At 42.8% G+C, this 16,474-nt stretch overlaps 1 protein-coding gene across 1 annotated transcript in view; it reads left to right on the top strand.

Annotated features, from left to right (window-relative positions):
- Positions 1–7,047: 7,047 nt before the first annotated feature.
- Positions 7,048–16,474, top strand: part of LOC112237477 (BCL-6 corepressor-like) — a 103,137-nt gene continuing 93,710 nt past the window's right edge. The window contains 1 exon segment of the mRNA XM_042319483.1: positions 7,048–7,756. The gene's annotated coding sequence lies outside the window, so the exon portion shown is untranslated.

Genomic DNA, 16,474 nt, shown 5'->3' with positions numbered 1-16,474 from the left:
ACCTGCTGGAGCGTGTGCTACAGGTGGGAGATGCTATGGTGACCAGCGAGCTGAGATAAGGGGGACTTTACCTAGCAGGGTCTTGTAGATGACATGGAGCCAGTGGGTTTGGCGACGAGTATGAAGCGAGGGCCAGCCAACGAGAGCGTACAGGTCGCAATGGTGGGTAGTATATGGGGCTTTGGTGACAAAACGGATTGCACTGTGATAGACTGCATCCAATTTGTTGAGTAGGGTATTGGAGGCTATTTTGTAAATGACATCACCAAAGTCGAGGATTGGTAGGATGGTCAGTTTTACAAGGGTATGTTTGGCAGCATGAGTGAAGGATGCTTTGTTGCGAAATAGGAAGCCAATTCTAGATTTAACTTTGGATTGGAGATGTTTGATATGGGTCTGGAAGGAGAGTTTACAGTCTAACCAGACACCTAAGTATTTGTAGTTGTCCACGTATTCTAAGTCAGAGCCGTCCAGAGTAGTGATGTTGGACAGGCGGGTAGGTGCAGGTAGCGATCGGTTGAAGAGCATGCATTTAGTTTTACTTGTATTTCAGAGCAATTGGAGGCCACGGAAGGAGAGTTGTATGGCATTGAAGCTTGCCTGGAGGGTTGTTAACACAGTGTCCAAAGAAGGGCCAGAAGTATACAGAATGGTGTCGTCTGCGTAGAGGTGGATCAGAGACTCACCAGCAGCAAGAGCGACCTCATTGATGTATACAGAGAAGAGAGTCAGTCCAAGAATTGAACCCTGTGGCACCCCCATAGAGACTGCCAGAGGTCCGGACAGCAGACCCTCCGATTTGACACACTGAACTCTATCAGAGAAGTAGTTGGTGAACCAGGCGAGGCAATCATTTGAGAAACCAAGGCTGTCGAGTCTGCCGATGAGGATGTGGTGATTGACAGAGTCGAAAGCCTTGGCCAGATCAATGAATACGGCTGCACAGTAATGTTTCTTATCGATGGCGGTTAAGATATCGTTTAGGACCTTGAGCGTGGCTGAGGTGCACCCATGACCAGCTCTGAAACCAGATTGCATAGCAGAGAAGGTAGATATAGGTCTGTAGCAGTTTGGGTCAAGAGTGAAGAGGGGGATGACCGCAGCTGCTTTCCAATCTTTGGGAATCTCAGACGACGCGAAAGAGAGGTTGAACAGGCTAGTAATAGGGGTGGCAACAATTTCGGCAGTTTAGAATAACTCAGGACATTTTACATTGTCTGTGGGTTATTTATCTTTTTTTCCACAGACTATCCAAACCAGACATCCAGCTACAGGTCATCATGGGAACTGTCTTCTGTTCATTTACAGTGTTCTGAATGTTATTCTGGTGGTTATGATCCTGGGTGAGTAAATGGAAATACTAGATAATATCAAAATATAAAAGTTTGAAATAGTTTAACATTTAAATGTTTGCTGAGTAGCCAATGTTGCTTGTGCAATGTTGATATTGACATATCAAATCAAATCAAATTTGATTTGTCACATACACATGGTTAGCAGATGTTAGTGTGAGTGTAGCGAAATGCTTGTGCTTCTAGTTCCGACAATGCAGTAATAACCACCAAGTAATCTAGCTAACAATTCCAAAACTACTCTCTTATAGACACAAGTGTAAGGGGATAAAGAATATGTACATAAAGATATATGAATGAGTGATGGTACAGAGCAGCATAGGCAAGATACAGTAGATGGTATTGAGTGCAGTATATACATATGAGATGAGTATGTAAACAAAGTGGCATAGTTAAAGTGGCTAGTGATACATGTATTACATAAGGATGCAGTAGATGATATAGAGTACAGTATATACGTATACATATGAGATGAATAATGTAGGGTATGTAAACATTATATTAGGTAGCATTGTTTAAAGTGGCTAGTGATATATTTTACATTTCCCATCAATTCCCATTATTAAAGTGGCTGGAGTTGAGTCAGTGTGTTGGCAGCAGCCACTCAATGTTAGTGGTGGCTGTTTAACAGTCTGATGGCCTTGAGATAGAAGCTGTTTTTCAGTCTCTCAGTCCCAGCTTTGATGCACCTGTACTGACCTCGCCTTCTGGATGATAGTGGGGTGAACAGGCAGTGGCTCGGGTGGTTGTTGTCCTTGATGATTTTTATGGCCTTCCTGTGACATCGGGTGGTGTAGGTGTCCTGGAGGGCAGGTAGTTTGCCCCCGGTGATGCGTTGTGCAGACCTCACTACCCTCTGGAGAGCCTTACGGTTGTGGGCGGAGCAGTTGCCGTACCAGGCGGTGATACAGCCCGACAGGATGCTCTCGATTGTGCATCTGTAGAAGTTTGTGAGTGCTTTTGGTGACAAGCCGAATTTCTTCAGCCTACTGAGGTTGAAGAGGCGCTACTGCGCCTTCTTCACGATGCTGTCTGTGTGGGTGGACCAATTCAGTTTGTCTGTGATGTGTATGCCGAGGAACTTAAAACTTACTACCCTCTCCACTACTGTTCCATCGATGTGGATAGGGGGGTGTTCCCTCTGCTGTTTCCTGAAGTCCACCCAGGTGATATGGAGGTGATATATCCTATGTTGTTGGTGAATATTTCAGTACATATCGTGGCCTTGGCATGTCAGAACAGAAACTGTCTTTCAAAACTAAGACCACCTCAAGATGCAGACCAGAGGTAAGAGACTTGTTGTACACCACCTGAACAGTTGCAGCATTCCCCCTCACAAATTGATTAAACTTAACAGTATCAAATACTGAAAACCATACAACATATCATGATGTAACTGACTGTAGGTATGGTCTTTTTAAAAGACTAATAGCATTGTTGTTTTGACAGAAATCAGTGACACAGATCACATCACCACCAAGAAGATTCCATCCTGAACTTGTATCAATAACTACAATTGCAGTATAGTGCATGCTTCCACAAGCGCAAACTAACAACTTCTGCAATGGGTATATTCTTCAAGTCATGTGACAATGTTAGTGAACAATGACTAAAATACTGTTGTGAATATGCCTGTATCCTATCACCCCTTTCTACCGCTAGTCAGTAATGAATAAATACGTGTTTCTTTCTTTCCCCCTACTTTGACATTTAATTGCACTAAAACACATGCATGATGTAGGTCTACTGCAGTGTTTCCCAAACTCAGTCCTCTGGACCCCAAAGGGTGCACGTTTCAGTTTTTGACCTAGCACTACACAGCTGATTCAAATAATCAACTAATTATCAATATTTGATCATTTGAATCAGCTGTGCAGTGTTAGGGCAAAAACCGAAACATGCACCCCTTGGGGTCCCGAGTTTGGGAAACGCTGGACTAGTGTGTTATTGTATTCATGAATGGTCAATCCATTAGTGTAACTATCTTCTAGTAAAATGTCATGATTACAGTAATCAGCTGCTTAACTTCCTTTTTGTTCTAAATCTGTAACTTCTGTGGAAATGTTCAAGGAAATTGCAATGAAGATCACAGGAACAAAAGAAAGGTATGACTCATGACTCACTCAGTTGAAGGTAAAGTAGAGCAGCAGTTGTCAGAAAGATATTACACAGTGGAAAGTAACACACCACACCACCACACAAACAGCTCATGTAATGGTCACAGGCTGTGGATTTATAACAGTATTTGTTCTAGTGATGTTTGTGAAAGAATTAGTCTGGCAAGAGGTTGTCTATTGCAATACACTTTCATAATAAATGATTTCCTATCAGCATTGGTCTTAAACTCAAAGAAACAAAGGCCTACCATGTAGATATGAACACTATTGGATGTGTAGAGGAAATCATGCAGAATGATTTAGCCATAGCTTTTGGACCATTAACGCAATATTCACCAGGGTTTCAATACCATTTAAATTCCAGTCAATTCAGGAAGTGCACTGAAATTCCAATTATCTTCTATGCTTTTCAATGAGGAAAATTTGGAATTGGAATTTGGTTTACTTTCTGGAATTAAAATGGAATTGACCCCCACCCTCATATTAACAAAACTCCTCAAATGGTCTGTCCTTGATGACACTTCAGTTACCCAGTGTTATGGCAGGGTAAGGTGTGACACTGCCTGGTGCTATGGGGTCTACATAGTCTTAGAAACCGACCCTCGGCAACACAGTGACTAGGGTCTGGTTTCAACGATGGACGTTTTTGGCAAAGAGGAACTCCGTATTTCCTCTATGCCAAAAGAGTCCTTCATTGAAACCACACCATTGTGTTGCCTAGTGATAGGTTTCAGACTAGTTTCTATGTATCGGGAAAATGGCTCTATCTACAGGGACACTACTGGGCTTCTTCCAAATACCCCCCTGTGACATCTTCCCCTCAGTCACTGTCTTGGGTCTTTGGCGGTTCTCCCTTTCCACTGCTCTCCAGGGGCCATATTCATAAAGCATCTCAGAGCAGGAGTGCTGATCTAGGATCAGGTCCTCCCTGTCCATGTGATCTTGTTCATTATCATCCAAAAAGCTCAAACTGATCATAGATCAGCACCAAGACACTTTATGAATAAGTGGCCAGTTAGGCCACCTGTTTCAAGTTTTATTAGACTCGTGTACGGATACACATAGTATACACTGTCCAATGAAATGATTACTTGCAGGTTCCTTCTCGACAATGCAAAACAATAAGAAATAAGAAAATACAAGAATAGCAACATGAAGTAAATGGCTCAGTTGAATAGAATAACCATCGTAGCATAAGTATAATATAGGAAGGCACACTTTATAGTCCAATATTTACACGTGTTTTGGGGAAGGGGGAATGGGGGCAAGTGTTTATACAATGTTGATACGGTGTAATAAGAGTGCCACTACACGGGTAAAAGACTACGGTGTTGCGCTCTTTTCTTCGTGTGCGAAATCTTAATGAACACAACTGTCCAGACGGTGGCAGTAATGCACCATCACAGATGGTTTGCACCATTACGGGCTCGCTTGAACCTGGTGTTGGGTTGCGACCGGTTTTCCATTGCAAGGCGTCCATCTGTCTCGAAGTGCCAACCCGCATTACCACTACCATGCGCTTGATGTTGGTCCAGTGTCATCTCAGTGTTTTAGGGAGCACCAGCTGATATAAAAGGAATATTCCATTTTGATAGCGCTCACCCATGTAGGCCTACATGTAACCAGGGTTAAATACATGGATAGCCTACAGGTCATTGTTCCTTCATTAGGTGTTGATTGGAAAGAATCAACAAGCGTCTGACACAAACCATTAGGAAAATGACGCAAGAATCTTAATGCGTAGGCCATTACAAATGCGCTGACAAATAAGATACACAGCCTCGCCTTAGTATGTAAAAGCAACACACCCCATTACCCCACCGTTTTTCTGGCGTGGTTTATCAAGCCCATAGGCCTAAACCTACAGTACCTGAGGGGAAACAGCTTTAATGGAACTTGAGCAAGCGACCACAGGCCTGTGTGTCGAGCGCACTGACAGTGCCATATAGTTCCAGACCTGTAGCCTATGTGCCATAAAAGGTCCAGGGGGCATGTTCACAAGAAATCTACAAATACACTCACTGTCAATAGCAAGTTTGGCTTTGATGCTGAATATTGCTGACAAGGGCTTTGCCAACTTTGTTTCCTCGCCCCTTTTTTCGACACACCCCCTTCGCGGATCGCGCCAATCTCATCATCTGTGTGTACATTCTCAGAATAAATTAAATCTCCAGGTACTTCATTATAGTCAACAATTTAATCTAATAATATTTGACACGTTTGGATCTAACTTTATAGGCCAACTAATTGCAATGTTGCCTCATATTTGGTTGACAGTAATTGTTAGTTAGGCCTATGTGGCGGTAGAAAAAACGGTTTTATAGAAATCCCTTTAGAAAGGAACCGTTATCTATTCAACAACCGTTTCACCACTGCGTATCGATCGCATGTAATGCCTTTACTGTGTGTGCGTTCATCGTGCTCATGTGAAATCCACCGCGGTGCAGAGCGCAATGAAGCGGCATAACCCCACGGGTTAGTTCCCATGGGACTGTAGGGGGAGAGTTGTCTGTCATTAATAACGGCAATCCAATTACGCGGACCCGGTTTGAGCTATTAGGATGCTTCCTTTTGCACAGTTTTAAACGAAATTGGTAGTTTTTCTCATGATACAGCGCCAAGTATTGTATATCTCTCTAGTCTGTTTCCATTATATTCCATTCTATTCTATTCCTTAGATTTAGGATTGATTTGGGGTCAGGTGATCGTAGATCTCTGGTTATAGACCTGGGCAATAGATTATGCTATATGTCTAAATATATGTTTTGCTGTCAGTGTTGGGTATGGTATATTGTCCAGTCTATGTCCCAAAGATTCCGGGGATAGATAATATTATAACATTTTCTATCCCGATTATACTGTATCATTTGTATACTTCTACTTTGAAGAAAGCAACAAACAGAAGACTTCATTCTCGAATTTACCCAACACTCTTATAAAAAAAGGTTCTGGATTGAACCAAAAAGGGTTATATTTCTTGTTTCATATATGGCACCCCGAAAGGTTCTATATAAAACCCTTTTGTAGGGTTCTTCTTCCTGAACCAAAATTGGGTAATATAGAACCATTGGGTTTCATATACTGTTCTATATGGAACCAATTTCGGGTTCTATATAGAACCATAAGAGGTGCCATATATGAAGCAAGCATAGAACCCTTTTTGGTTCTATCCAGAACTATTTTTCTAAGAGTGTTGGGTAAATTCGAGAATGAAGTCTTCTGTTTGTTGCTTTCTTCAAAGTAGAAGTATACAAATGATACAATATAATTGGGTTAGAAAATGTTATAATATTATATATACCTGGAATGGGACATAGACTTGACAATATGCCATACCCAAAATACATGTAGGCATATAGCATAATCTATTGCCCAGGAAGAAAAAAAACGAATATACACAGTAACCTATTTACCTTCAATATCTCCCTCGCTCGCTCGCTGGCGGTCTCTTTCGCTCTCCCTCCTCCCTCCCTTTGTTTTCGCTGTGGAGAGCGCTGGTGGAGCGAAGCGTGCAGGAGGTTTATGGTAATTGCGGTTCCCCGATTGGCCTTCTGGGTAGAGTCTGCGACTGGAACCGAGGCAACTCATTCTCCGCTGTACGTCTGGAGGCGGTAGTTGTGAGTGCTCTGAATGGTGCCATACGGAAGAAAACGGAACAGTAAAACTAGAACGAAATAAAAAAAACTAATGGGAACATTGACAGAAACACCCTAGCCTCTCACTGAAGATAATGGGCACTGTTAGCATTCTTTATTTGTTGAAAACGGAAATTCTCGCCATATTTTTGAGGTGGCGGGTGTGCTGTACGGCGAGCTCAACATGGCACTGCAATGCATAACCAGACTGAATTAGTTTATTGTTTATTGAGACCTACGACCGTTGTTGCCACCTGTGCTCCTTGAAACATTCACGACAACGATTCACTTGGTGTATTTTTACTAATGGATATATTTACTGGGAGCACTGCGACTCCGTGGATCTGTTCGTTCATTGTCGCCGACTCGTCATTCCCGGATTTTTACCAACTGGAAATGTATAAAGACTAAGGGTGTTTTCGTGATCTAATCTTACCTACATGTCATTTAACAAGCTCAACATTGTCACCCCTATTTGCTGTAAAGTTAAATTACAAAAGTGATATTAATCCCCGACGCACGAACTCTCGTTGGGTCGTTTTGACTGACTCGTGGAGCCTAGAGAACACGGCCAAAAAAGTTCCAACTAGACATTTTGCGTTTTGGCCAAGGACAATATAATTTAGAGAAATTATTCTGGAATTTCTATCAGGTAGGCTAAGATCATTTTTGTGAACGTTTGTGCCTTTGTTTTCCTTTCCATGTTTCGTTTTCTTTGCTTTTCTGTCTCGCTCCAGTCTGAAGACTCGATCTTGTTCGGCGTCGCTCTGACTATATGGAGACTTGGCCATCTGATAAGGGCTTCTACAAAGAACTGCGTATTTAAGTGGAATATTTAGTTGCTTGCCAATGTTTTGGAGTACTGAGAGATATGTGTTAACCTAGTAGAATATGTTTCACATAGGCTTTGTATAAACCTAGTCTAGCCCTACACCCGTTTCTATAGAAAGATTGTAGCCTATTGATGGTGTGATATTGGATGGTTTGGTAACGGAAATGTATTCATTAGTGTTGATTAAGCCTACATGGTTTATCGTTCATCCAAACTCCTTAGTAAGTAATAATGAGAGATCCAACGTTGTCACGGGACTTTCCAGCTCACCTTTTTTTCAGCCAGTCAGCTAAATTTAAAGGAAAATGTCAACAACAAAAAAATAGCGTGTAGCTCGTGTGTGATTTCGATGTAGGCTAATCTAATTCTCATGTTTCAAAAGAATGGCCTGGCATAAACACATTCATTGAGTCTCTGTGGGAATCGGCCTATAGGCGTTTTCTATATATAAAAATAAAGATTCCGTCTTAATTTAGTGCCTCGCCCATTTTTGACACCATCCCATATACATTGTGGAACGACTTTGCAGATAAACGCTTGTGGAGGTCATCTGTGTAATTTCACTGCGCATTTCAGCGAGTGGTGTGGTGGGCTGTAGGGTTTTCCATTTATGAACGACTTAATGGATAGAATGCGGCAATCAGGCTTTAAATGAATTGTTAACGGGCTCGGTGATCGAGCTCATTGAGACAGACGGGTGTAGATGTCCTGCAGGATAATGTAAGCCTACGTAAACGTGTATAAGGTTTCTGTCCCACATTGGATGATGCAAGGTCTGTTTTTTTGTACACTATATAATCTTGTCATGTTGGCAACTTGACGTGTTCTGTCGCCTTAATTTAAACGAGTCCGAACTGAAGTCCTCCCCTCGCCCCGGGGACGGGAAATGACTCTTGTCACAGGCTGCGCTACGGAATTCGACTCGTTGCATATACAGTACTAGACACAAGCAAGCGCAGACGCAGCAACGGAGTGCAGTGTTTTTGGACTCATTAACGCCTCAATTTGTGTTTTTAAACTTTTACTCCAAGAACAGAGCGAACACAGTGGAGAAGCAACTTACTGCGCTTTAGGCTCATAGGAAAATAATACAGGCCTATGCTGTTTATTTCACAAAAGTTATCTGGAATTTGTTTCCTGTTTCCTACTTTGCTACCATAAATTAATCCCGAATACTTGGTAGCCTAACTGAAAGCTGAATGTGGCATTAAGACCGAGGGGTTAGTTTAGTAGGCCCATTGTCACAGAGATTATTCACAAAATATTGTCCTTTATAGGCCTACTGAAGAACCGATTTCAAACTGATTGCATTTCAAGACTAGAAATGTTTATTGTTTATATTTCAATTGAACCAACTTGGTATGGGGGCTATGAGAGCGCAATTTACCCGCATTGCATTTGGCATAAATGAAGGCTATCATGCTGTTGACAACTATCTAGGCATATTTCATATGACAGTCGAATCTAATGAATGCTGTCACAAACTAACAATTAGGCCTACAACTTGGATACGTCTTGAAAGACATCCATTACAACAGTTACGCAACTACCTGTAGACCCGTTATGTTCAAATAACATATTTCAGGACACAAGAATGGATTAAACAGCTTGCCTAACCAATTGGTATTGTCAAAATCATACTTTTAAAATGATTTATCTGAGAAGAGACCTCCCTACTCGCATTCTGCATGTATTTGGTGAAGGCCTACGCCCCCCATTCTGTCAACCCGGGTTGTTTATTTTTAGCGCAGCCATCTCGGTCTGCTGGAGCCTTTGTGCACTCAACGCAGGCAGACAGACGAGTCGTGTCCAGAGAGACGGTGGTTTTGAGGATATTTTTTCCTTCATCCACCAGCTTGAAATGTGATATGGAAATAGTAAGTCGTTGGCCAACCGCCGAGAACATTCGGCGTCAGATAAACATTTGTTTAGGCTTTTTCTTTTGAACAATGGGAAGAGTAATAAGACATCAACGATAAGCGTGATTGATTCACGGTTGTCAAGCTTTTTCTGCTGTCACAATATTAGCTGGTTGTTGTCATGTAGGCCTAAATGAGGCCTTTCTCCGACAGTAGGCCTATAGGCTACTTCTAATATATGCCGAATTTATTAATAGGATATAGGTCCGCTATTTTCCCGAGTTTGACACAATCAGTGTGAAGGAAAATAAACCCACGGCACTGCAGTGAGCTGTAGAGAGAATTGCTTAGTCGACTCCCGCTGGAGATGTCACAGTTTGGTTGAAGCTTTTCCTCTACAAGGCGAGTCTCCCCTGGGACTGCGGTCCGGAAACAGGAGAGCTCTTCTCTCCGCTTCAGAGCGCTTTTGTGCCGCAGCAGGAGCTCTGTGTGCACGGTTCTCTGCGCTCTCTCGTAAAAGGACGCCTCCTGACGCCCACACATTGTTTTCTTTACGCGACGTTCTCACCAGCAGCCAGAATGCACCTAAGTAGAAAGGATAACAGCCCCGAGGTACCTTGCACTAGGGGCACATATTTTATTTAAATGGAACCCGGGGCCCGTCGAATTGGAGCAGCCAAGTTTTAGGTCAAGTGAGGGACACCTCCGTGGTGTTTGGCTGGCTGTTTCTGCTTGCCACCCATTGATTTTGTGAATTTGTCACGCCGTGCTTTGAATGACACGTCTATGATTCTGTAATATAAACGGTGCAATTAGACGGCATGTCGTACAGGTCGCATGATATCTGTTGGGTGCTCGTCTTATCCTAGGCCTATATCCTACAAATATCCTAGGTCGTTGGATAAAATCTAGCCTACATGTTTACGTTATTGATGAATTTGTCAGGCGAATCCACATTGTAAAACCACCACCATGCCCGCCGCCAGGGGTGTTGTCGTGTTTCCTAAATCCTGACACTGTCATTGTCAAAACGTGTCTGTGTAGGCTGATCCCCTGATGCAATAAAACACAATACAAACTGTAAAATTAAGTAAAACACTTTGAACTACTTTTTGGGTAGGCTTAGGGCCGTATTATTTTGGATTGGTTTGCACTAACAAACAAAGCCGTCAACCTCCAGGAGTGAGGGAGAGCGCAATGGTTTGGTTTCACATTGAATTGCCTACAGGAAACGAAATAACACGACCATTAAATGATTGCGCATACGGGGACTTGTTTTTCTGACCAGCAAGGTTTTATCCGTTCGAATAATGGCGCGCCTAACGCATCCATGGTTGTAATCTGAAGTCTGGACACGCTCGTTTCCCTGAAAATGATTAATCAATCGGAATACAACTAATCCATTTTATTTAGTCATTGTATTAATGAATTCAATTCTGTTAATGATTATGTTAATACATATGATATTATATTGCCATAATGCAGTATGCCTAGACAATCACACAAATGTGTGCATTGGCCAATGTCACAAATATAAATGTTATATTGAAATGTAAATGAATGTAGACAGAGGGACAAATTACAGATTAATGACGAATTGCTTGTCTCACATTGCGGTGAGTGAGTGGAACAATTCCCTTGGCTGCGAACCTCTTCGCGAAAGAACATTGCACGAGAGACCTCTGTTCTGTGTGACGAAGGGGGGAAGTTGTTTCGTAACAGGCTTATCAAATATCTGCGGTTAAGGAGCACAGGCAGGCTGCTGCTGGAGCGAGTCGCACGAAACAAAACCAGACTACAGGCTGCTTTGTCTGGGGCGCTGCTAGGGCATCCAAGCGTCATGAGAGTTGGAGTCAAAATAGAGATAGGGGGGAGGGACTCCAAATGTGAAAGATAAAGGGAAGCAAGGCCAAAACAACAAATGGCTCAGCTGGCACTTTGCATTTTAACTGGATTAAATAAAAAAACATGAGTTCATTTCTGGCCATTTCATTTAGACCAATAATAGGGCCCGCTTCATTTTCTGTAAAAAAATAAACACCAGTCAGACAGCTCAATAGGTATGGTTAGATATGCACTATATATATATGTGTGTGTGTGTATATATATATATATATATATATTCTATATATATATATATATATATATATATATATATATATATATATATATTCTATATATATATATATATAGTGCCCATCAAAAGTTTGTCTCACCTACTCAAGGGTTTTTCTTAATTTGTACTTCTTAATTTGTACTATTTTCTACATTGTAGAATAAATGTGAAGACATCAACACTATGAAATAACACGTATGGAATCATGTAGTAACCAAAAAAGTGTTGAACAAATCAAAATATATTTTGTTTTTGAGATTCTTCAAAGTAGCCACCCTTTGCCTTGATGACAGCTTTGCACAATATTGGCATTCTCTCAACCAGCTTCACCTGGAATGCTTTTTCTTTTCAACAGTCTTGAAGGAGTTCCCACATATGCTGAGCTGTTGGCTTCTTTTCCTTCACTCTGCAGTCCAACTCATCCCAAATCATCTCAATTGTGTTGAGGTTGGGTGATTGTGGAGGACAGGTCATCTGATGCAATACTCCATCACTCTCCTTCTTGGTCAAATAGCCATTACACAGTCTGGAGGTGTGTGGGGTCATTGTCCTGTCCCACTATGCACAAACCCGATGGGATGGCGTATCGCTGCAGAATGCTGTAGTAGACATGCTGGTTAAGTGTGTCTTGAATTCTAAATAAATCAAAGACAGTGTCACCAGCAAAGCACCCCCACACCATCACACCTCCTCCTCCATGCTTCACGGTGGGAACTACAAATGCAGAGATAATCCGTTCACCTACGCTGTGTCTCACAAAGACACGGCGGTTGGAACCAAAAATCTCAAATTTGGACTCCAGACCAAAGGACAGATTTTCACTGGTCTAATGTCCATTGCTCGTGTTTCTTGGCCCAAGCAATTCTCTTCTTCTCATTGGTGTCCTTTAGTTGTGGTTTCTTTGCAGAAATTTGACCATGAAGTCCTGATTCACGCAATCTCCTCTGAACAGTTGATGTTGAGATGTCTGTTACTCAAACTCTGTGAAGCATTTTTTGGGGTGGCAATTTCTGAGGCTGGTAACTCTATTGAACTTATCCTCTGCAGCAGAGGTAACTCTGGGTCTTCCTTTCCTCTAGCGGTTCTCATGAGAGCCAGTTTCATCATAACGCTTGATGGTTTTTGCGACTGCACTTGAAGAAACGTTCTACGTTCTTGACAGTTTCCGCATTGACTGACCTTCATGCCTTAAAGTAACGATGGACTGTCGTTTCTCTTTGCTTATTTGAGCTGTAATATGGACTTGCGCTTTTACCAAATAGGGCTATCTTCTGTATACCACCCCTACCTCGTCACAACACCACTGATTGGTTCCAATGCTTTAAGAAGGAAATAAATTCCACAAATGAACTTTTAAAAAGGCATACCTGTTCATTGAAATGCATTCCAGGTGACTACCTTGTGAAGCTGGTTGAGAGAATGCAAAGCTGTCATCAAGACAGATTGGCTACTTTGAAGAATCTAAAATATATTTTGATATATTTAACCCTTTTTTTGTTTACTACATGATTCCACATGTGTTATTTCATAGTTTTGATGTCTTCACTATTATTCTACAATGTAGAAAATAGTAAAAATAAAGAAACCCTTGAATGAGTAGGTGTGTCCAAACGTTTGACTGTTAGTGTGTGTGTGTGTGTGTGTGTATAAAAAAAACATATATATATATGTGTATATATATTTACATATGATTCATTCTAGGTGTTTGAAAAATGTAGAATTAACCCATTTACATACACAGGCTAGTCCCCCTCTCGACCACCTCCCCCAGCCATCCTCATGTACTTTGTTCCCCCTCAGATTTTTGGTGTACATGACACCCCTGGTCTGACGAATAGGTTTTCTCCGTAGCCTATGGAAAGCAGTTCTGTGAATCAGAACAAACAATAAAACCCTGTTTTCGCTCTAGAAATAAGCAATAAGTCTCCTTCTGCCTATTCAACAGCACATGCCGTTGATAGAGACTGGAGTTTGTTTATCCTGGGCAAGGGGGAGGGGTGTACGAAATGGGTTTATCTCTCCACTCCCTCCCGCCCTCTCCTCCTCCCTGTCGGCTGACTGAATGCTAGGGTCATGGAGGGTGTGGAGAATGAATGTGGAGAACGTGACTGAACTGTTGTTCCACTCTCTGCGCTATAGACTCCTCCTTGAGCAGAACTGGAAATGATTTAATGGTTGAGGTGAATGTGATGTCTATAGGGAATAGGTGAGGGATTTGTTTTTAGGAGTGAAGTGAGACCATTGGAATTGTCCAGGCATGGTCCTACATTGTGTGTGATCTGAGGTCCAGAGTGTATCAATTTGATGAATGTGCTAATGGCTAATAGGACTGTTATTACACTACATTATAATGTATTTTGTTCAAAAGACAGGTATTCATCTTCTATGTTCCTCTGTAGCTCAGTTGGTCCAGCATGGTCCTATGTAGTTCAGTTGGTCCAGCATGGTCCTATGTAGTTCAGTTGGTCCAGCATGGTCCTCTGTAGCTCAGTTGGTTGAGCATGGTCCTCTGTAGCTCAGTTGGTCGAGCATGGTTCTCTGTAGCTCAGTTGGGAGTCCCATTGGACGGCTCACAATTGGCCCAGCATTGTCCAGGGTAGGCCGTCACTGTAAATAAGAATTTGTTCTTAACTGACTTGCCTAGTTAAATAAAGGTTAAATACATGTTTTTTAAGTCGCTTTGAATGAAAGCATCTGCTAAATGGCATTCACATATAGTGCTACTGACTGGTACTCTGTGTGTGTATTGCTACTGACTGGTACTCTGTGTGTGTATTGCTGTTGACTGGTACTCTGTGTGTGTATTGCTGTTGACTGGTACTCTGTGTGTATTGCTGTTGACTGGTACTCTGTGTGTGTAGTGCTACTGACTGGTACTCTGTGTGTGTATTGCTGTTGACTGGTACTCTGTGTGTGTATTGCTGTTGACTGGTACTCTGTGTGTGTATTGCTACTGACTGGTACTCTGTGTGTGTATTGCTACTGACTGGTACTCTGTGTGTGTATTGCTACTGACTGGTACTCTGTGTGTGTATTGCTACTGACTGGTACTCTGTGTGTGTATTGCTGTTGACTGGTACTCTGTGTGTGTATTGCTGTTGACTGGTACTCTGTGTGTGTATTGCTACTGACTGGTACTCTGTGTGTGTATTGCTACTGACTGGTACTCTGTGTGTGTATTGCTACTGACTGGTACTCTGTGTGTGTATTGCTACTGACTGGTACTCTGTGTGTGTATTGCTACTGACTGGTACTCTGTGTGTGTATTGCTACTGACTGGTACTCTGTGTGTGTATTGCTGTTGACTGGTACTCTGTGTGTGTATTGCTACTGCAGTATCTAGGTTGTGCACATACTTCCATCCTTTACATTGTTGATTGTCACCTGAAGTGATGAACTGGAACTTTCTAAGGAGACTTTTATTCCACCAGAATTTGCCCCCAATCCACATGTGAGAATTTGCATACATCTAAAACGTTGGAAGTCCCCTCGACATGTTGTTTTTGCCCCATTTCTTTGTTCAGGTTGCTTGGCAATGGTAATGTTGTTTCGTAGCTGCAATGTTGCTATGCAAATGACGAAAGCAGCTAGCCAGAGGGGAGCATGGAGGAAGCGTGAGGTGGGGACAGTTTGATGGATGAAAATGGCCACTCTCTCCCCCCTCTCCCCCCTCCTTCAATGGCTGGAGATAAGGGCAGGCCTGCATTATTGAAATCCCACGTCTGTAAACCCATCAATAGCGGGTGACTGTGTGTGTGTATGTGTGTGGCATGCGTCTGGTGTGTGTTTGTGTATGTCATCTCCTGCCCAAGGCCCCCTCTCCTTTTTATGTCGCAGCCAAGCTGTGTGGCTGGAAAGCCCAGGTGAGGCAGCAAGCTGTGTGGCTGGAAAGCCCAGGTGAGGCAGCAAGCTGTGTGGCTGGAGAGCCCAGGTGAGGCAGCAAGCTGTGTGGCTGGAGAGCCCAGGTGAGGCAGCAAGCTGTGTGGCTGGAAAGCCCAGGTGAGGCAGCAAGCTGTGTGGCTGGAAAGCCCAGGTGAGGCAGCAAGCTGTGTGGCTGGAAAGCCCAGGTGAGGCAGCAAGCTGTGTGGCTGGAAAGCCCAGGTGAGGCAGCAAGCTGTGTGGCTGGAAAGCCCAGGTGAGGCAGCAAGGTGATTGCATCTTTGTCAGAGCGCAGCGAGCATTTCCCTGTGACAGATGAAAGCCACTGGGGCCGTTGGATTATGAGTTATGTTCTGCCTAGGAGACGAGCTGAGAGGAGGCATTTGTTATCATTGCTCTGGCTCCGTGATCCCAAACGGAAATATCAAATTGCTATACCATAGATGCATTACATTTGCTAAGATTTGATTAGTCCAAGAAATTGATCTGTTCACTGGACGTGCTACCTTGTCCCGGACCTGCGGTTTCTTCCTCTCTCTCTCTCGGTTTCTTCCTCTCTCTCTCCCGGTTTCTTCCTCTCTCTCTCCCGGTTTCTTCCTCTCTCTCTCCCGGTTTCTTCCTCTCTCTCTCCTTCCTCTCTCTCCCGGTTTCTTCCTCTCTCTCTCCGGTTTCTTCCTCTCTCTC

Source organism: Oncorhynchus tshawytscha, unplaced genomic scaffold, assembly GCF_018296145.1.
Source record: "Oncorhynchus tshawytscha isolate Ot180627B unplaced genomic scaffold, Otsh_v2.0 Un_scaffold_4246_pilon_pilon, whole genome shotgun sequence".
NCBI lineage: Eukaryota > Metazoa > Chordata > Actinopteri > Salmoniformes > Salmonidae > Oncorhynchus > Oncorhynchus tshawytscha.
Note: the sequence above shows the minus strand (reverse complement) of the source record. Positions and strands in the feature narration are given on the sequence as shown.